This window comes from Gallus gallus, chromosome 2 (assembly GCF_016699485.2).
Source record: "Gallus gallus isolate bGalGal1 chromosome 2, bGalGal1.mat.broiler.GRCg7b, whole genome shotgun sequence".
NCBI classification, from domain to species: domain Eukaryota; kingdom Metazoa; phylum Chordata; class Aves; order Galliformes; family Phasianidae; genus Gallus; species Gallus gallus.
In genome coordinates this window covers 6,765,744-6,786,708 of record NC_052533.1, presented here as the reverse complement: position 1 = coordinate 6,786,708, position 20,965 = coordinate 6,765,744, and the positions used below count along the sequence as shown (strand labels likewise).

Here is a 20,965-nt window from a genome sequence, read left to right as displayed (position 1 = left end):
CATTTCTCACAGCAATATTCATTCAGCCATGTTGCACAACACATTTTATAGCTTAGAACAGATAATTAATCAAAACATATATAAGACATATTTTGCACAGTATCTTTTTGAGAAAGATGCCTTAAAAAAGGTGTACAGTTAGACTCACCTTTTAACTTGCTGACTTCTGAAGCCTGCCTTTCCAGGCTGAATGCATACCTGAATTCCCAGCCTGGGTGGGCATGTGGACCCAGACCTCTGTGCACAGAGCTGGGAGTGCACGTCTGTTCTCCTGTATATGGAAGCAGGCATCTGCACAGTGTGGGCAGATCTCTGTGAAGATGCTGAGCAGCTCTGCGTCCTTCCAGCCCAGTGCCCTGCCCAAAGCACAGCAGGTGGGAGAGGTGCCAGGAAAGTCACTTCTCACTGGCAGGTGCTCCTGGCTGTCAGCAGTGGGGCTTTGAGGAAGCTCTTCAGCAGAAGACCCGTGGTTAATGGCAAGTAAACAAACCTATCCTTCACATACTCATCCATTTTTAACTTCATTTCATCTTGAATTCCATCACTTTCACAATGAATTCAGTTTAATTATTCTTTTTGTGGGGAACCATGGGTTTTTCGGTTGGTTTTTTTTTCATCTTAAACCTCCTCCTGATCATTTCTTCATGTCTTTGGTTCTTTTCTTGTAAGGCATAATGAGTGAATGTTCTCTTTTTAACATCTCCCCAGTGGTGATGATTTTATCAACTTTGTCATTTCGTTTGTGCTTGTTTTTTCCATCACCACTTTTACTTATTTCAGAACTGATGCGAGTGCACAAAGACAAGAAAAACAGAAAACTGAACCACTCCATGTAGAGCGGACCAGAATTCAGTGCCTTAATAGGAGTGGGCACATCCACTGTGAATTATTACACAGACGTACTTGCACGTTTTATAAGAACAACTGAGATGATGCAAATAGAACCACAGAACTTTCAAATGTAAAAATTAAAGGGCTGCATCATTTCTACTTTAAAAAGTCAACAGTTCCCTTTTCTATCTGAGTGCAACTCTGCTGAAGATGAACTGCTTTCATAAAATCATACTTGCTGTAATATGTTTGAGGAAAAAAAAAAAAGCAGTGGAAATGTTCTGGCATTCCCATCTGGAAAAAAAAAAAAAAGCTTTTATAATATTCACAATGTAGTTCATATTTTGCATTGTACTATAAAATAAATGCGTAAGTTGAAACGAAGCCAAAGTTCTAATTGATTAAAAAGCGTGTAGCTCAGGAGATTTGGGAACTTCATATTTATTTTTACTTTGAATGCAGACATATTTTTTAATTTTTTTTTTAATTCTCTGCTGATTGTAATGATGGTGCACTGCATAACTGTTGTAGATACACAGCAAGCCCAGCTTTCGGGAACGTGGAACCTCTGTGTATCCCTGTGCATCTGCAGGAGGAGATGCAGGCAGAACGCCATCTGGGAGTACACTGACCTTCCCCTCTGCCTGAATTGTGCTGTTTAGAAAAGTGAACCTTTAGGATGAGAGTCTAAAACAGATACTGTGATAAAGAACCTGGGAAGCAGCAATTTTGTACCTTAGTTAACTGTGGGTATTACCAATGGTTTTCAACATGTTTTTAATGGGGACTTTTCTCCTCCAAAGTCTCAGTTTTCACCCAGACCTACATGCTGCCTGGTTTCCAGCCCACTGGGTGACCTGCAGTGCTGCAGCCAGGCAGGAAGAGCATTTTGGTGACTTGGGCTCAGCAGGTCCAGCTATTGGAGATCTGCCCTGCAAAAGTACCACTGTGCATTAAGTGTGAGAAAAGAATGCATATGCATATTAACAGCTGTTTATGACGGTGGATAGTGGCAGGACAAGGGGGAATGGTTTTAAACTGAGACAGGGGAGAGTTGAGACACTGGAACAGGTTGCCCGAGGAGGTTGTGGATGCCCCATCCCTGGAGGCATTCAAGGCCAGGCTGGATGTGGCTCTGGGCAGCCTGGTCTGGTGGTTGGTGACCCTGCACGTAGCAGGGGGTTGGAACTGGATGAGCATTGTGATCCTTTTTAACCCAGGCCATTCTGTGATTCTGTGATACCTTCAAACTCTAATTTATTCAAGTATTTCTTAGAAATGAAAATCCTTTCATGTCAGTGTTGCTGTGCTTCAGCTGAATGTTGTATTATTAAGGCTTTTGTAGTTGTAAGAACTTTTCATATTTCTCAGAATTTTGTTTGTTGCTTCATTTGCAACACTGAATTAAAGCAGCGAGCATAAAATGAAGAGGAACTAGTCGGACTTTTTTTCCTCATCCTTTTATAATGAGAGAATTTTGTAGCAAAAACAAATTAAGGCCTTCTGCAGGTTTTATATTTATTTTTAAAACAAACCCAGATTTCTACAGACACCTGTAAAGTAAATGTCATTTTTATATTCAGCTTTTTTTTTTTTTTAATCCTAGACTTTTTTAATAGAGCAAATAAAATACAAGAAACAGTTTGCTTGGTTTAAGTTTCTACTTGCTCATAAAATTGGAGTTTCCTTTCACTTACGTATCTGGTGCCAGCCACTTAAATTTCCATGGAGCCTGGAAATGGCAGAAGGTAAAGGTTCTCGAGTGGAAACGTGCCCACAGTTGTATTTTTACTGGAAACTAATGGACAAAGGCAGAAAGCAGCCATTTTGATGGCTGCTGGGCATAAGGCTTGCACCATGTCCTGGAGAGGAACTTGATATTCTGCTTCTTTTCTGTGGCTGCCATAATAATTGTCTCTTGAACCTCTTTATCCAAATATGTTTTCATACAGACAGATCCAGCTGAGGCAATGGGCCGCGTCGCTCTGCCAAACTCAGTACCCACCTGAGGAGAAAGCCCTGCCACGTCGCTACACTACAGCTTATGTAGGAAGTTGCAGTGAATATTCTGTAATACTCACCTGACTAAAAGTTAGCATTTACCTGGTTAATAGTTTGCAGCAGCCACGGAGCAGCACAGGACTTGTGCATTTTGTAAAGAAGGGAAGAGTTGGGAAGCATTTGGCAATGGAAAGAATCTTTTTGACTGGGAAAGGAGCATCCACCAGTACAATGCACCTGCGTGATCTTCTGGATTGAAAACTCTGATGCCCTGTAGCAGCCTCCAAAATTAAACGTCTGGCCATCTGAAAGAAGACAGCAGAATGGCACTGAGCTGTGAATAATGTGTAGTAAGACAAAAGGATTCTTGAACAGTTGACTAACATGTCTAGCATGGTAATGCTTTGAAATAGAAAGTTGGCCATAGTTGATTTGCAGGTTCTTCCCACGAAGAGATGAAACTGGTGATGGATTCAGCTATGTAGATGCTGCATTATTTACAATGAAGGTAAAAAACCCTTCTGCTTTGGACCCAGGAGGAAGTAAATGTAAAAACAGACTTCTTTATTTTATGGCTTTGTTTTTGTTTTTGTTCTTTTTTTTCCCTGCAGTTCCAGGTGCCTTTTCCAACAATCAGCATTTGCTCCAAAAGCACTCTCACAGCTTTCTGTGTCAGGACCACGCTTTGCTGGAAGTAAATAGTTGTGTGTTCACCCTTCATTACCAGTGCAAACTGGGATCGAGCCCACATGACACCTCAGTGTAACTGGTAGAGAGCTTTGGAGGCTGCATTCTGTCTGCCACCAGGAGTAATTTCACATTGGAGCAGAGCCCTCTGAAAAAATGTGGCTGTGACTTTCCTTGGGAAAAGCTTGGCAGGCGTCTTCCTGCTTTCCCACACTGCTTTGCATCCTGCCCCAGCCAACTGGTCCGTGTACCTGTGTGGGCCTCGCGCTCACGGAGAGCGGTGACGAGATGTCACCACCTTGCCAAGCGCTGGGGAACAGCCATGTTCCCAATCTTGGCACTCGTACTGCAGGACTTGGCACCACTGCTGTACTTTATAATTTAAACCATTTGTCAGGGTTGTTTCTCATGCATCTTGCTGGGCCCGTACTAAAGACCTCCTCACCCTCTGGGGAGAGATGAAAGAGAAGAAATCTTGGTTTCTGAGGATCAGAAAGACAAGATTTTTAGGCTCTTGCTACAAAAAGCTGCTCTGGGCAGCCTGTGCCAGTGCCACCCACTAGTAGGTGGTAGATGGTGCTGGGCGCTGTCACCTACAGCAGGTTTGAGCCACGCTTTCCCACTCTGCGTACCCAAAATGAAGACGCTGGTCAGTGAAAATGCAATAGCAAGTCCCTGTGCTTTGTATGGCCAGGCTGCCAGCTGCTCCTGCAGACACTACAGTCAGTGAAGAATCCTTTCTCACAGAGTGCACAGTTCAAAGTGTCATCCCACAGCCATTACAAAGCTATGCTGCCTTTGGACCATGCAAGAAGTGGGTTCAGAAAATCGATGCATGTTAGCAGAGATCTCATCAAAGCAAGTTTCTACTCATCTCCGGCAGTTTTGACAGCTCTGAAGCTGCTTTTGACTCGCAGAATTTTGGCAGAATGTTTTTCTGATCTGTTAAAAAGTGATTATAGAAGAAAGTAAACAAGGCACCACATGGCGCACCACAATTCACAAGACACAAATAACTTCAGTCCCAGAGAGACCCACAACGTGATACAGAATGGCACTAACAGCACCAAAAAAATTGACCATCTTCCCAGAGAATACAAAATGGGATTTTTACTTGCAGAAATGAGTGAGTGTGGCCCCAGCATGGGGATGGGAAGGGGCAGAGAAGAAGGGAGGCTGTTTGGGGAGCTCCTCTAGTTTGCTAAAGCATGGAAGAAAGGAGAGTCGTGTGGTCATCAAAAGCTGAAAGCAAAGGGCTCAGCTTCACCCAAGATCCCATAGAAAATGCCCACAATGACAATGAATGACTGCTGACAATAGCAAGCAAGCTCTCAAATGGGAAGGATGCTCCAAGAAGTCCCAATGACTGACAGTAAGAGAAAGATCTGGAGAGGACCGGACCCTACTGAGCTTGTGGTGGGAACAGCAGGTTGCCTGTGCCCGTCACAGCTCCTTCCAGCGGGGGATGGGACACAGCTCAACCTTTCTGGCCCATGGGAGGCCCCACCATCAAGCTGCTGAGCAGTCCTGTCCCACTGCTTACAGAGTCATCATGTGACTTTCCCTTATCCTTTATTTTAACTCCTCACTGTGCAGTTTTACAGTAAGACTGCTAAGCTTGCACTTCAGTTACAGTACGTATCAGTGGGACTTGTCTAATGATAAGGCCACATATTGTAAAATCATACAGATGTTCCTGTTTTCACCCATCAGAAAAAGCGAAGCTGTTAATAAATAACCTAAGCCAGCAATACAAACCAATTGTGTAGGCAGTGAAGCTGCGGAGATCTCCATTTCCAAGCTTCGAACAGTGGAAATGGGAACTTTGGACATCTCTCAGGTGGTGATGACTCCTAACCTCTGCTGCTTGTCCCATTCCCCCAGGCCAGCCCTGCAGAGCCGCAGGCACCATGGTACTAAAAGTACCGAGTAAATCCCTTTCTCTCCTATTGCTGAAACTCCTTAGCTCTCCACATGGCTCTGCTTTGGTGAGATCACCTGCCTGGGTTTCGTGTTGAAGAAAATCAGGTGTTTTTGCTGGTCTGAATGAGGTTACATCTATCAGCTGCAGTGACATTTTACCCAGCCCTACCAGTATCAGCAAAGGACTGATGGCTAAGAAATCAGGGCAGCATAACCAAGCATTGAGATTTCAGAACAGCTTTTTCTTTTCTTCCTTGTTTGGGTTTTCTTGCCACTACTTGTATTTCTAATAGGAAACACACATTTCCCAATACTTCCTTTTCTAGTAAGTTGTAGTTTGCGTTGTATCCTACCCACAGGGGATGTGAGAGGCAAAGGAAAGGGCACCGTCTCCAGTCTACTCCTGGACTGAATCCATGCTAGGTTGGACTGTGCGATACACAGCAGCGTTGTTCCACTACTGCATTGATCAGAGATATCCAGGACAATGGGAGAAGCAGGAGGGAGCCCTGAAAGACAGTGCAGGCAGAGCTACAGGTAGATTGAGATTTAAATAGAAGCCATAGATATAAAGAGAACAAAATGCTGCAGCGTCTGAAAGCCAAAAGTGAAACTTTGAGCTATTCCCTCCTCATTTGCACTTCTACATACACAGCACGGCTGAATTAGAGCCTGCAGATGGAAACCTGCAGACCCAGAGCACCGAGGCTGGTTCTCCAGATCTCTTTTGATCCCACAGTCTGTTTTCTGCGAGAGCAAAGTCTGCCTTCAAGGAAAATAAGGCAATACAACTGAAAATCCTTTCTGTTCAAATAAGAAATCACAGAATACCAGCACTAAAGTTCATAGTATGCTGAGTTTCCAGTATTTCATTGCCAGTGCTGTCCTGTCCTTTATTTGAGGCCAAAATCATTATTCTTGGGAATAGGTAGGTTTTCTTCCAAAAACCTTTCAGTATAATTATGGGACAGGATGTACTAAAACTAAAATGCTAATTCATCCCCAGACTAAAACATGCAGGCTCCAGGATTCTCAGTGTGAATGACAGCAACACATGGATAGGACAGAAGACATTTCGTCTTGCAAAGTCATCACCACACAAAACAGGGCATTCAAAGGGAATGGAGGAACCCTTCAGCTCCAGCAAGTCTAATGAAAACAGAGTGCAAGGTAAATACACTTAGGCTGTGGTCTCCCATCTCAGACTTCCTCCATGTCTGAAGCAGTGTGCCAAAGCTCAGTGCAGTGCATCTCCTCATGCCAAAAGAAGTCGTAAAGCAGAATAAATACAAGTACAGGCTGGCACGGGGGCTGGAGTTTCATCTCATTTCAGACTTGGCTTGTTTGCCTACAGGTCACATTAGTTCCGTAGGTTTGGTGCTCAAAGGAAGACCCTGATAATCCTGGGTAGGGTGACCCTGGGTTTTGAACACAAAGGAGAGATCAGGATACAGTCTTGATGTAAAGAAGCAGCAGTCTCTCCCCTCGCAGTCCTGTACATTGTTTGAAAGCCTTAAGTGCTTCTGAGAAAGGAGTTGGCTTTTTGTAGTCTTATGGATAATGGCCTTGTTCAAATCAAGTATCCATTTTTAATGCACAAAAGGAAAAGTAGAAGGAAGTTGAGAATGCAGCTTGCTGAAAGTTCTGCCATGAAAAAGCAAAGCTTAAAGGTCTGTTTTAAGATGATTTAGCAAACACGGGTCTGAAAGGCCTGAGCACTGGGCAGCTTTGCACAAGTAAGCAGGCATCAGCCACTAAATGCATTAATGCTACAGCTAGAGTCCACGTTCACCTCCACCCACTAGCACAAGTCACAGTACTGCTTGTTTGCTGAAGGTTTGTGTAGCTACCATTCACAACCATATGCCTTAGTAACTCCAGAACAACCTATAGATTTAAATGGTAATGAGTACAGCATATGCTAAATGATAAACCTATCAAGAAAAGCAGACCTAAAGCAATGTATGGAGACAGATATAGACAGTAAAAATGGAAACATTTCCCATGTGAATATTAAAAAAAAAATTACAGGTTAAAAACCAGTTGTAGTCTTAATGGTCTGCAGAAGGCCCCCCTTGCATGATAACACTGTGCTTATCACCAGGCTCTGGATATGTCACCAACAACAGACAGCCTAATGATGTAGATCTTGATTGCTTTCATCAGTTCTTTTCACTGGGTCATAACTGCTTTGTTTAGGGCTGACTTTGTGCCGAAGCCACCACAGCAATGCACTGCTGACACGCTGCTCTATTGGCACCACTCAGGGTCATCAACCTAACGAAGGGATCTCAGCCTGCAGAACCCCAGTTCAAGTTGCCTCCCACCAATCCACCACATGCTAAATTCCAGCAAATTGCTTAATTAACGTACTGAATGCAAACTGTGCTCTTGTCTGTGCTATGGGTAGCTGGAAACACCCTCCATACATGAGCAACAATGCCTTGTCCTTTAACAATGTGGCCTAGATTTTATCTGGCCTTTTTTGTCAAGAGGGATCACTGGGAGCCCATGTGCACACACCCCTTGTAAATTTTCCTATTTCATTGTACAGAAAATATTTCTGGTTAACTCTTTCGGTTGTCTCATTTATTATATTCCCTACTTCTAGAGAGGCTCATGCATATGTTTAATGCATGAATAGTTCCAGGGAGGTCAATGGGAAAATTGATGTGTTTAAAGTTAAGGGTGCGCATACATCTTTACAAAGTCAGACTGGACTTCGCATCTGTGCCCAAAGCTTTTCTCCAGCTGTGTCTGCCTGCACATACCTGACAGCACCAGGTCCCTAACACTAGTCCATTATTCCTCCAACTGGAAAGTTGAAATCTACCATTTACTGTACGATCGCAGTATATGGCTGGAGTCCTTTTTCCTGTTTCCGTCCCCAAATACTCAGAACGTGGGGCATGAAGCAATGAGCATGGTGGCTGGGAAGGAGCCTGCACGTGCAACCGTGCTGCTGCTGCAGCTCTATGTCACAGCCCAGGGCCTGCAGTGGGACCCGCAGCTCACAGGTGGCAGGTTGTGATGACCTGCACTGACTTCCATCTCATTCTGGCTCAAAATCCATGATCTGCACCCCAGGAAAAAAAAAAAAAAAAGTAGCTATGTTTTTCCTCTCTTGGTTTCATTTTCTCTGCTGCAAAGCATGGGCCAGTCTAAGGTTCCATAGAGCAGAAAAGCAAGCTCAGTGCAGAAGCGTAGCTGCTGCCTAGGTCATGTTAAGCTATCAAGTAGGAACAACATTTTTGCTCGGCGATCACATTCCCTCCCATTCTCATGCAAGCCAAGAGGAGTCTCCTGCGGTTACAGCCAGGGAATGGGAGATGAGCACTGAGCTGCTCTTGGCTCAGCTCATCCTTTTGTTTGTGCTGGACACACAGTGACACTCCCCTCCTCAGATCCCAGAGCCTGCAAGCCATTTGTTTGCACTGAGGACCAGACGAGGCAGTGCTTTCCTACCAGCACATACACCGGGTGCTGCCCTGCTGACAAAGCAGCCCTCTGTCCTTCTGCTCCGGCTTCGCTGCTTTGAGTCCCATGGCTTTCACCCGAATCTGGATAATTTTTTTTTTTGTCCAAATTGACATTTTTTGCACTTCTGGAGAAATCTGACATAAAATTTTCCAGCCTATTGCTATTGAGCCATCCCTACTGCCAGTTTGGCAACCAAAACACTCAGTCCTGAGCCCCGCTGGGCCCTACCAGAGCCACGTGGCTGCGTGGATCTGCTTGCACAGAGCAGCCTGCGAGAGCAGTGCCTCAATTTGTCATGCTCTGGTAATAAATCAACCCCTTTCCTTCACTAGGGGTTAGTCAGCAAACTCTTACTCATGCGTTTCTCACACAGCAAGTCACTTCCTGGTAGTATCCGTGTGAATGTTTCTGCATCCTCACCTTCTCTTCAGGGAAAGCAGCTTGATGAAGTTGGTTTTCAAGAGATGCCATTTCTCCTGTAAACCCACAGAGCCAACATATACCTCATTTTTCTATTTACGGTAAACTGCTATCAGGCATTCCATCTATGGAGCGTCCCATCCACCTTGGAGCAGCAGAGAGATCACAGACTTTTTAAGGTTGGAAAAGACCACTTAAGATCATCCAACCCAACCGTCAACCCCTCACCACCATGCCCACCAACTCATGTCCCTCAGTGCCACATCTATGGACGTCTCCAGGCAATTGGAACCCCCCTGTGTGGTCTGATGTGGGGGCTAAAAGCAGGAGGACGGTGGTGGGAGGTCCCCTTGGCACCACTCCTTCAACAGTCCTGGTGATCCCCCGCGAAACCCTCTGCCCTTTGCTTAGCCAGCACTTCCAGCCGTGGAACATTTATCAGAGGGAACGTCTGCCTGTGAATTAATGTGTCTAATTATTGGGTAAATTGTACAAACAGTTTTATACCGTGCATTGCCCCTCCAGTGCTCAGATTTTGGATTTGAAGCAGACATGAGGGTTTTCAAAGGGCACACAATGTAGGTTTGGGGTGATGTAGGCGACTCTGTGGTTTTATCCCTCACAGCCTAAAATGACAGCAAGGTCCATAGTAGTCATTTAGCGTGAAAAGCTGTAGTTTATTAATTAAGAAAAGGGAAAAAAGGCCCCTTCTAGGCCTGATCATGGATTTTAGGCTGCCATCCAATGTCAGGAAGTGCTCCCCTCCCGGCAATGGGGTCCAGGTTGTGGGGTTATTTAATACTTTCTGGTTGATTCTGTATCTGGAATAACTGCCTTGAATGATTGGTTTTGGCCTGAGAAACTGTTTGCTTACCTGGCACCTGAACTCCAGTGATAAACTTTAATGTCCTCCTCTGAGTACTCCCCCAGCAGACAGAGGAGGCTCAGTACAGCCCCACTCACTATAAATCTGACCTTCTAAAAAAAAATAAATCCAAGTCAGATGTTGCTCATTATCTCTTCCAATTTCTATCTATCCGTCAACATCCAAAAGTTTTAAAAGCTCTGCTTAAGCGTGTCTCCATCCCACTGATGGAATATCCTTTAATATTTTATAGTTCTGACTTGCACTTCTAAAAGTCCTAATTAATCTCACTAGATAAAAACTGACACAAAATGGCACAAGTGAGAATAGCTCCGTCCTTCCTCCCAGCAATTGTGTGCCAGTTCATCTTGGAGCATGCAATGATTTACTGTAATAGTTTTAGGCCTGTAATGGGGCCAATAACTGGCATCTGGAAGCTGTGAGGCTCTTTCCCAATGGATGCCATTCACATATAGTTATTTAATTAATTAACAGCCCCGCTAGCATGAGCCAGTAAAGGGTCTATTAAAGGGTTGTGATATTTTTTTCCCCTTTCTTAAATATCTTCCAAAGTAAGAACATATGCTGCATGCTGCTTTTCCCTTGGAGAGCGCTTAACGTTGCAACCTGTTTATCTTGTGACTGATTTTCAAATTCCACCTTAACCAGCTGCTCTTCGCTGGGCTGTAGGATTCAGTACAGCCGCACTCAGCGGGAGCCATCGCATTCTACCTGCATGCGCTCATTCCTGCACAAGGTGCCAAACCCCTGCGAGGCCGTTTGCAGACGTTACATGGGATGCACTTCCATTTGCTCACCTCCCTGCTGGGAAGTTAAAAAAAAAGCAAAAGAACATAAATATAAATAAATGGTGGTTGGACTCAATAAATTGATGGTTGGGCTCGATGATGCTAGTGCTCTTTTCAACCATAATGACTCTACGATGAAATAAAGGTGGGGGAGCTCGTGTGGAATAAGTGAAGTATCAGTGGGAAAATGAGCCCTGCCAGACGCTGGAAGGGAGTTGGTCAAATTTGTAAAAAGCATTTGAGAGCCCAGTCCCATGTGAAATGTGGAAAAGCTATCAGGAGCCATGCAGCAAATGAAGATGGGTTTGGTCTGCTTACAGAGCCAAAGGATTTTGCTTCCCAAACCATGAGGATTCCTACAGCTTAGGTGCAGTTAAATGCAAACTGGGTCCTTGTGTAGGACTGAGGCAGGGCAAAGGACACGTCCATAAGTCTCCAACCTTCTGCTTCCCCTGCCCAGGCACACACACAGGGAGCTCTGGCTTGATGCCGCCAGCAGGTGACAGATTCATAGAATCATTAAGGTTGGAAAAGACATATCGATCATCTAGTCCAACTGTCTGCCTTCCACCACTGAACCATGTCATATAATCATAGAATTATAGAATCATAGAATCACCACGGTTGGAAAAGACCCACAGGATCACCCAGTCCAACCATCCACCCATCACCAATGGTTCTCGTTAAATCATGTCCCTCAATACAATGTCTAAACGTTCCTTGAATACCTCCAGGGTTGGTGACGCCACCACCTCTCTGGGCAGCCCATTTCAGTGCCTGACCACTCTTTCAGGGAAGTAGTATTTGCTAACGTTCAGCCTGAACCTCCTCTGGCATAGCTTGAAGCCATTCCCTCTAGTCCTATCACTAGTCACACGAGAGAAGAGACCGACCCCCAGCTCACTACAACCTCCCTTCAGGTAGTTATAGAGAGCAATAAGGTCTCCCCTGAGCCTCCTCTTCTCCAGACTGAATGATGCCAGCTCCTTCAGCCGTTCCTCATAAGGCCTGTGCTCCAGACCCCTCACCAGCTTTGCTGCCCTCCTCTGGACACGCTCCAGGGCCTCCATGACTTTCTTGCAGTGAGGGGCCCAAAACTGGATGCAGTACTCAAGGTGCGGCTTCACCAGTGCTGAGTACAGGGGGACAATTACTTCCCTGTTCATGCTGGCAACACTATTTCTGATACAAGCCGGATGCCATTGGCCTTCTTGGCTACCTGGGCACACTGCTGGCTCATGTTCAGCCTAGCATCAATCAATAACCCCAGGTCCATTTCCTCTACACAGTCTTCCAGACACTCTGCCCCAAGCCTGTAGCGTTGCCTGGGGTTGTTGTGGCCAAAGTGCAGGACCCGACATTTGGTTTTGTTGAACCTCATCCCACTGGCTTTAGCCCAGCTATGTCCAGATCCCTCTGTAGGGCCTTGCTACCCCCAGGCAGATCAACACTTCCAGCCAACTTGGTGTCATCTGCAAACTTACTGAGGGTGCACTCAATGCCCTCATCCAGGTCACCAATAAAGATATTGAACAGGACAGGCCCCAGCACCGACCCCTGGGGAACACCACCACTTGTGACCGGTCGCCAGCTGGATTTAACTCCATTCACCACCACTCTCTGGGCCTGGCCCTCCAGCCAGTTCCTTACCCAGCCAAGAGTGTACCTGTCAAGAGTGTACCATGTCCCTCAGTACCACAGCTACCCTTTCCTTAAACACCTCCAGGGACGGCAGCTCCACCACTTCCCTGGGCAGCCTGTGCCAATGGTATCTGAGGAGCCCCACAAGGATGGAGTAGACACAAATTTGGAGAACCTCCAACAGGACGGTACTATTATTTGAGCAGTGGCTGTCTAAAGTAAGCAGTGCTAACAGCACGGCACAGTGCTAAATCCCCGGTGTTGGGCCTCAATATATAGGACACGTCAAAAGTTACATAATCCTTGATGTAAAATCCTTTTCTCCAACTAATGTGTGGTGTCGTTTCCCCCCGCTGCTCTCCCTCCCTCCACCCCTCTGGCTGTGAGGCTTTGGAAAAGTGGCTTTGGAAAAGTGGCAGTGCCCTGGAGCCCATCACCTCGAGGCCTTCAGCTGGAGCCTCCTCCTCATGATCCACTACAGCTCAGCCAGCAGCTGTCAGACACCCAGTGGGAGCCCGGCAAGAGCATGGTTTGGGACCCTTGTGAGGAGCTGTCAGGTTTGCTCTGCTGAGATGTCAGGTGTAGATGAGCAATAAAGCATCTTTATAACTTTGACGCTTCTGCTCCTGCCTATGTAGAGCTTCGGGCCTGGCAATACTGAGAAGTTTGGCACTAAGTTCACTCCCAATCCTCTGAAATTGCTCTTCAGCCCAAAAGCCCTGAAGTGAGCTGTCTGTCAGGACTCCTGGGCCATGGCAAGAGCTGAGTGGCCAGCTCACCTCCTCACAGGCGGCACTGGCAGTCACTGCAGCCCTGCAGTCACCACAGGGTGAGTAGAAGAGGCGATTCCACCCTTAGGCAACTCCCATTGGTGGGAGCGGTCTCCAGGAAGTGCCACAGCCAGTAGGCCGTGCAGGGTCATCCCAGCCAACTTCACATATCTAGGAGCTGGATACCTACGTGTCTCGCACAGGCAGCAGAGAAACAGGCATTTCCTGTCCTGAAAGGAGACAAGTATCTCCCTGGAGTTACTTTTCCTCTCCACTGACTGTACGTGGAGCCCGAGGTGTCTAACACAGTCTTTGAAGTCCAGCTGCTCAACATCTAAATCACAGCAGTTCCCCCTTTCCTTCCACTACCCCTTGGTAGCAGTGGTAATGGGAGGACGGTTGGACTAGATGATCTTGCAGGTCCTTTCCAACCTCGTGATTTTATGATTCTACGTTTCCCATTTTTCCTTCCTATCCCAGTAAAACTTCAATAATGCTACAGCTCTAACAGGAATATGTGGGAGCATCCCAATGCCCTGCAAAGCAACCAAGAGAAATTGATGAGATATGGTTTTCTCTCTCACCTCATTTCAACAGACAAGGCTGACCACATCCTGGTTCTTCACAGTAGATGCTGTAGACACCTACCTTCTATGAAGAACCATAAAAATAATAATTCATATAATAATGAATTATTATTTTTATGTGGGTACTCTGTGCTTTTGTGGAAAGCAAAGCAGCTGTAACCTCGCTTAACTGGCTGTTTTGTTTTACTAGTTTGTACTGCTCTAGTACTCCGATGAGTATACACTCCAAAGGTGATATAGGCTTAATGCCATTCATCTTCAGAATGTTTAAAGTACCCATGACCTCGTTGTATTCACTACCTTATGTTTTTTGTTAGTGTTCTTGTACAGGTGGAACGAAGGTTGGGTACATACACTGGGAACTAATAAAACACCTCTAACATTTTGCGACTGAACCAAAACCGAACAGCAGAAAATCCCAAACACTCATATCTATAGTTACACTTCAAAATCCAAGGAGACTAAGAATTGAAAGTGCATTCTGTAACAAATACATTCACTAAAAGATTTTACTTCACGAGAAAAAAATCCATATTCTGTCATAAGTGTCAATAAATGCTTTGGACAGCTACAGCCATAGATTTTGACCTCTGCAATATCTCAGATGAGCCCAATACGCAGTGTGGGACCTTAGTGGGCTGGCTTCCTACCTTCACATCCAACCTCCCTGACCCTCCTTCCATTTCTTTTCTGAGTTTGCAACGCACATTAGTCTGAACTTCTGGAAATATTAGGAGGTCCTCTGAGTCTCTTCTGAAGAAGAAAACCCAATTCACAGCCTGAGGGCTTCCTGGGATGGTGCAGTATTCTGTTTGCAGTTGCTGGAGAATCAGTGAATATCCTTAAACCACACAGCAGAACTTTCACTGGACATATGCTGTGTAATGTAAAAACACTCAAAGGATTAACAGCTATCGGTGGATATATCTCTAGCTGTGCACATACGGCAAATCTACAAAGAAGGGATTAGAGATATGTGATACGAACCTGCAAGGGAAAAAATACAGCACAGCCAAAAATGGAATCATAAGACAAAGTTATTCATGTATTCATAGGATTTTATACAAACTGTTGTGTTACACGATGGCCTATTTGTATTGCAGCAATACGTAGAGACCTTGCAATAAGAGATCAGTCACAAGATGCTGCGTTTTGTGCACACTGATCCAGAAGAAGAGTGAGCATGAAGCCCAAGAGCAATTTCTTGCATGTGCACCGACATGACTGTGCTGTGGACATGTAGAAGTCCAGTCCCAGGCTTTAGCCCAAAATAATCATTCAAACAAACAACAACAACAACAACAAAACATCCTTATTCTTCCAATGTTTGTTAATAAAATAGAACACACTTACTATGTAATTTAACAAGATCCATGCATTCCCTAGCAGCTTGACCGCGTTGCCCTCCTGTCTAGAAAGTTTCTCTTAATCTCAGTTTTCTTAGCTGCAAATGAAGCTGCTTCCTTCTTTCCCTGTCCTGCAGCAGCCGTGGGGAAAGATCTATCACTCTCCTCCTTACAATAAACTTTAACATATTGCAAGATTTTTATCATCACTTCTTTAGACTCTGCTGTTCCCAGACTAAACAAACAATCCTTTCAACATTTCCTCCTAGGTCGTTCTTTCTGTGCCTCTGATATTTCCAGTGTCTCTCTCCTGGACTCTCTCCAGTTTGTCTACATTTTTCTTACAGTGCAGTGCCCAGAACTGGACACCGTATTCCAGCTGAGGCCTTACCGGTGCCAAGTGGAGTAGAATAATTATCTCCTATGTCTTAGGTTGCAGCCACACATCCTGTTCTGGCTGCAGCTGAGCTGGGTGAAAAGTTTATTTCTTCTCACCCGCTCCAGCTGCTTATCACCACCCCCAGCTGCCTTCTCTCCCCTCCCAGGTCAGCCAGCGCCGTCGCCGGCCAACCCCTCCCCAACAGTCAGCAGTACAGACAGCAGGTCTCTTCTCGCCTTCCATCTAACACACCCGGCTAAGGCTGAGGGGTGTGTGAAGAAGCCAAAGCCTCAGGTGGGAGGAGATGATGAAGCAATGGGATTGTGGAGAGCAGCTTTCGCTGTTGGAGAACTGCAGCCAGAAAAGGACATCCCACCCTGCCCTTGTGTTCAGCCTTCAGCCCACCTGGAGCTCCAACCCCACCTTGCTATGCTGCTGCCCAGGCAGGAGGTCCCCTTCTGGCATTTCTCCTCCCCAAAGGCAGTACTTTGCACTTAATTGCCATGCTGGTTTTATAGCGTTTTTTCCAAGTATCAGTGCCATCCCAAATGCACATTTTATTGTTCCAAGGAAGACCACCCAAACAGAGATTATTTTATGAGCACATTCACTGCTGTGACAGCCAAGGTGACTAAGGAAAGGCTGAAAGCTGAAATGCCATCCTAGCAGCAATACCTTCATTCCCACCGCTGATAGGTTTTCACCCACTGCTGCAACCACCTTGAAGTGATAATATTTTCTTATCTATCTGCTCACAGCATTGCACAAAACAGGGTCATGAGGCTGATTAGTGTCGCAGTACAAAATTCTAATTCCTTTCTCCATTTAATGTCTGTAGAGAAAGCCCAGCAGGCCACCAGGAACATGCTTATGCTGGTAGGAGCAATACAACCCAACAACATGGAGGTACTCTATCGATTAGGCTGGAGGTGCGTAGTTCTTTTCTTACTCTGTTTCCTTCAAAGACGTGGTGGAGAAGTGAACTGGCTGCTGACCAGTCCTGCATATCCTCTGCTCCCCTGCAGAAGTGGTTCATGCTCCAAGGAATTAAGACTTAGGAAAACCATGCTAAGATACCTTGAACGCAAAATATTTAGCACCAGCTGAGGACTGTTGTGGACGCCCCATCCCTGGTGGTGCTCAAGGCCAGGTTGGATGGCACCCTGGGCCCTGATCTGGTGGGGGGCAGCCCTGTCCTGGCAGGGAGGTTGGAGCTGGATGATCTTTAAGGTCTCTTCCAACTTAAGCCATTCTATGATTCTATGATTCAGGACATGTCTGTGCCAACCAGAACCGTCAGACACAGTGAGACATTCCAGGAGCCAACCCTGAGATTCTCCCTCTTACACCTGACATCTAGGTGGAGTTACACTCATTTTGGTTCATTGCCTTCAACTCTGGCTATGCCTAATCCCACTTTTCACACAGACATCCTTTCCCTGTCCATCCTCATTCCTCATTTTTCCCCTTTCCATTTTGCCCCATGGAAACATTGCTCCATCAGTGTATTTCTTGCTTTCTCAGGCCCTCCTGTCCCATTCTCCAGGTCTCCCCTTGGCACCTCCGCAGTCTCTCTTAGCCATGTGCCCGCTCCGCTCTGTCCAGGCACAGCTGCACAACTCCACTTTCACCGTGAATCCTGCCTGTTTTCTCAGGCTCTCTGGAAGTGGAGGTTAGGTGCTGAGAGCTGATGGCAGGATGAAGTAATAGGAGTAGAGCCGAGGTGACGTTCTTGTTCTGCCTCGAACACAGACTGCCAATCACCCCATAATAGATGGCGGTTCTAGGCAGGGAACAGCTTTTCAGCTCACCAAAATTAGACCATTAAATGGAATTTCCTCTATGGGCTAATCAGGATCCGAACCCATTTCTTTGGAGATAAAAGGCACGGCTCAATCTCCAGATCCACGAGGTCATCTGGCATACAAACTGATTTTCATTTGAAACGTTTTTAAGCAAGGGATTATTTTTTTTTTTCCAATCTGCTTGTTAGCGCCTTGTGCCTAAACCGGAGCTGTGAAGTGACTTTTTCTCACTAGAGGCTAAATAAAGTACTGTACTGTTTTTACAAATGTCCCGAGCTCTGCCAGCAGGCTGGCACTGAAAGGGGCTGGCAGCAGACAGGCCCCGGCTCTGTTCTGTGTCACGGAAGTGAGCCCGGGGATGCCGGCCAGTGCCTCCCCGCACCGCAGTGCCACCAATGGCCGCGCAGGTGATGTCATGGGATGGCAACAGCGCTTCCATTGCCACCCCCCGCTCTGCCAGCTCCCACCTTCAGGGTATTTTCCTCGCTCTGGTCCGTGTACTGTAATAACTAAGTCAACTGGAAAAAATATTGAAGAAAAGGCTGAGGAAAAACAGAGCGTAGGGGCAGCTGGAGCCAGCAAAGGAGGCACACTGAGAGCTATAAAGAAGCTTTGTGCAGCAGCTTCTCTCAACTTTAGGATATTTCGTTCCACAGGAGTTGGAGAAGATGGGTAATAAGCTGCCCTTTATTTTAAGGGATATCCCTTGTAGTCTCAGCTGCATAAAGATCAGTCTTCGGGTATGTGGAAACAGTGCTAGCAGTATCTCTCTTTCAAAACCTCCTGCTGCTCACTCCGCTGGATGGCCTTGGTCCAGCTAAAGGGGAAAAAAGCCTTCCATCCCCAAACAGTCATCCATCTGGAGGAACAGAGGTGAAGAAAAGAGCTTGCATGTGATGAAGTGAAGTACTAATATGCAGGAAGATGCATTACCCTGGTGCTCAGGTGCCTGCTCAGGAGCTGCTAATGCTCAAGATGAGGAATACATTTTGTGCCCCCACCCTGGGAGCCCACATTGCACCCAGTGCAGGGAGCCAGCAGCACCCACAGCCAATGCCCAGGGCTGGTTGGGGTCTGCAGAGGCTGTTGGTGTGCCCAGGGCACAAACATATGGAAGGAACTGCTTACAGTGTTGGCCTGCAGACCTGGCTGCAGAGGGCAGACCATGAGTCGAGACCTCCAAATGGCTGCTCACAATTCAGATGCATGCACCTATCTGCAAATCGGTTTCATTCCTTGTGGATCAATATAGGTAGTGCTGCTGATGCATATGCACAAATTCAAATGGGTTTTGTCCCATTGCGAATTAGTATCTGTAATGCTGATTACACCTATCCAGTTTTTATGTTGTGTAGCCGGCGGGTGTGAGCTGAGTTCTCGTGTGACTAGTGATAGGACTAGAGGGAATGGCTTCAAGCTGCACCAGGGAAGGTTCAGGCTGGACGTTAGGAAATACTACTTCTCTGAAAGGGTGGTCAGGCACTGGAATGGGCTGCCCAGAGAGGTGGTGGAGTCACCGACCCTGGAGGTGTTCAAGGAAGGTTTGGACGTTGTGCTGAGGGACATGGTTTAGTGAGAACCATTGGTGATGGGTGGATGGTTGGACTGGGTGGTCCTGTGGGTCTTTTCCAACCTTGGTGATTCTATGATTCCATGATTCTATGAGCACTGAGGAAGGGCAGGAAGAGGAAGCAGTCTTACAGCATTGAGCAGAACGTCCCAAAGACCAATATGTTAATTTGATCCAAAAAAAAAAAAAAAAAGTTTAAAATGTTACTTGGACAGAAATTCCAAATAAAATTGCCTCAAATGTATCACAAGGGAAGGCTGTTCGAAGTGCTCTGTTGTGCCAGGCGAGCCAGCAAATGTTCGCACTTCCTCCTAACCAGTCACCTGCACTCAGTGAGCGAACATTTCGCTACTCTCGCCGTCCCGCTCCCAAGCCCATGCTGTTCTGTTCCACCTCCTTTACAAAACTGGCTTCACATCATGTCTCCAGGCTGACGTGATGGAGATGAAGAGCACAAAGATGCCGGGGTGGTGGTGAGGGATGCTGCGGGTAGCAGCTCAGGCTTCTCTGGTACAGCCGGGAGGATCCAGGGCACTTCTCTCTGCCTGGCGAAAGGCTTTGCAGATCTTCCAACCCACAGAATGTAAAGTGACACTAAGTGAAATCGGCACACTTTAAAATTCAGCTGTAAGCATCTTCGAGCACTGTATGACCAAATTATAAATTGTTTAATAAAAGAAAAAGTTCGTGTTCTAGAAGGGTTTTCTTTCTAATGGCTACTTCAGATTTTCAGTTAAATGTTTTGTGACCAATGTAATTATCATTTGCCTGCATCTCAAAATTGTCTAATCAAGCACAAAGAGCTGAGTATTTCATGTGCACAAAAATGGCGATATCAAACTTTTCTCTTGTGGACTCCATCTTCATTTTCACCCATCAGGAAGCAAATTGTGGAGACAAAAGCTAGACATGAGAGTATAACAGGCAAAACTGGCCTGGAATAAACACAGGCTGAAAAATGAAAAAGAAAGGGTGGACAAAACCCCACTGCAGGAGGATGGGAGAGCAAAACAAGTGGAGAGAGAAAGGAAAGCAAGCAGAACTGCTTTTAGAATGGGGGTTTGCTCATACACTGATAGAGATGACATCATGTTTGTCTGCAGGCTGAACTGGGTGACCTCAGATGTCCCTGTCAGCATCTTGGGCAGCAGATACTACTTCGGTGCACACAAGGAAACACCTGATCTGCTTCCTTCTGACACCAAGCCACACAATGCTGCCTGTGGGCAGAAGCAATTCGTGCACTGACTGGTATTTCAGGAAGGTGCTTGGTGTAATCTGTGCTCCTGATCCTCTGGATTGAGGCATCTCAGTTCAGGGGTGCCAAAGGGAGTGCTGCCTGACTGCTGTCACTGTCAGCCCCAAGGGGACCTTCTGTTCAGCTGGAAGGCCAGGTGGTCACAGCATCACAGAACCACAGAATCGGGGAATCACAGTCATAGAACTCCAACTGGCTGAAGCTAGCGGGAGCTCTGGGTGCCTCTGGTCTCACCCTGCCCCGCCAGGGCCACCCAGAGCAGAGAGCCCAGCCCCACATCCTGGCAGCTCCTGGACATCTCCAAGGAGGAGAGCCTGCAGTCTCTGGGTCCTTGTGCCAGAGTGCATCACCAGCACAGCACTGTGGTGCTGCCTGGTGTTCAGGGGAACCTCTTGTTTGTGCCCACTGCCTCTGTCCAGGCACTGGGCACCACTGACAGGAGCCTGGTTCTGTCCTCTTTCTACTCTCCCTTCAGGAACTACACTCCCGCAACCTACACTTAGGCCAAACCCTACCAGTCACTTGATGGATCACTGCAAGGACAGACTCAGAAGATTCTGACACATGCTGACAGAAACACTGTGATGAAGGCA

At 46.4% G+C, this 20,965-nt stretch overlaps 1 protein-coding gene and 1 non-coding gene across 4 annotated transcripts in view; both read right to left on the bottom strand.

Moving 5' to 3' along the window:
- The window catches only part of ACTR3B (ARP3 actin related protein 3 homolog B), a 97,657-nt gene that overhangs the window by 58,478 nt on the left and 18,214 nt on the right, over nt 1-20,965 (bottom strand). Inside the window, exons 2-3 of one of the 3 annotated variants that reach the window (XM_046930884.1) lie at nt 2,935-3,137; nt 149-1,125 (exon numbers count right to left, since the gene is read on the bottom strand). The gene's annotated coding sequence lies outside the window, so the exon portion shown is untranslated. Of the gene's footprint in view, nt 1-148 lie in introns of all 3 variants that reach the window. The other 2 variants (XM_046930882.1, XM_046930885.1) reach the window with 2 other exon arrangements.
- On the bottom strand, nt 14,823-14,928 carry MIR6554 (microRNA 6554). The gene has a single exon (NR_105421.2). It is a non-coding gene; the product is annotated as a microRNA 6554 (primary transcript).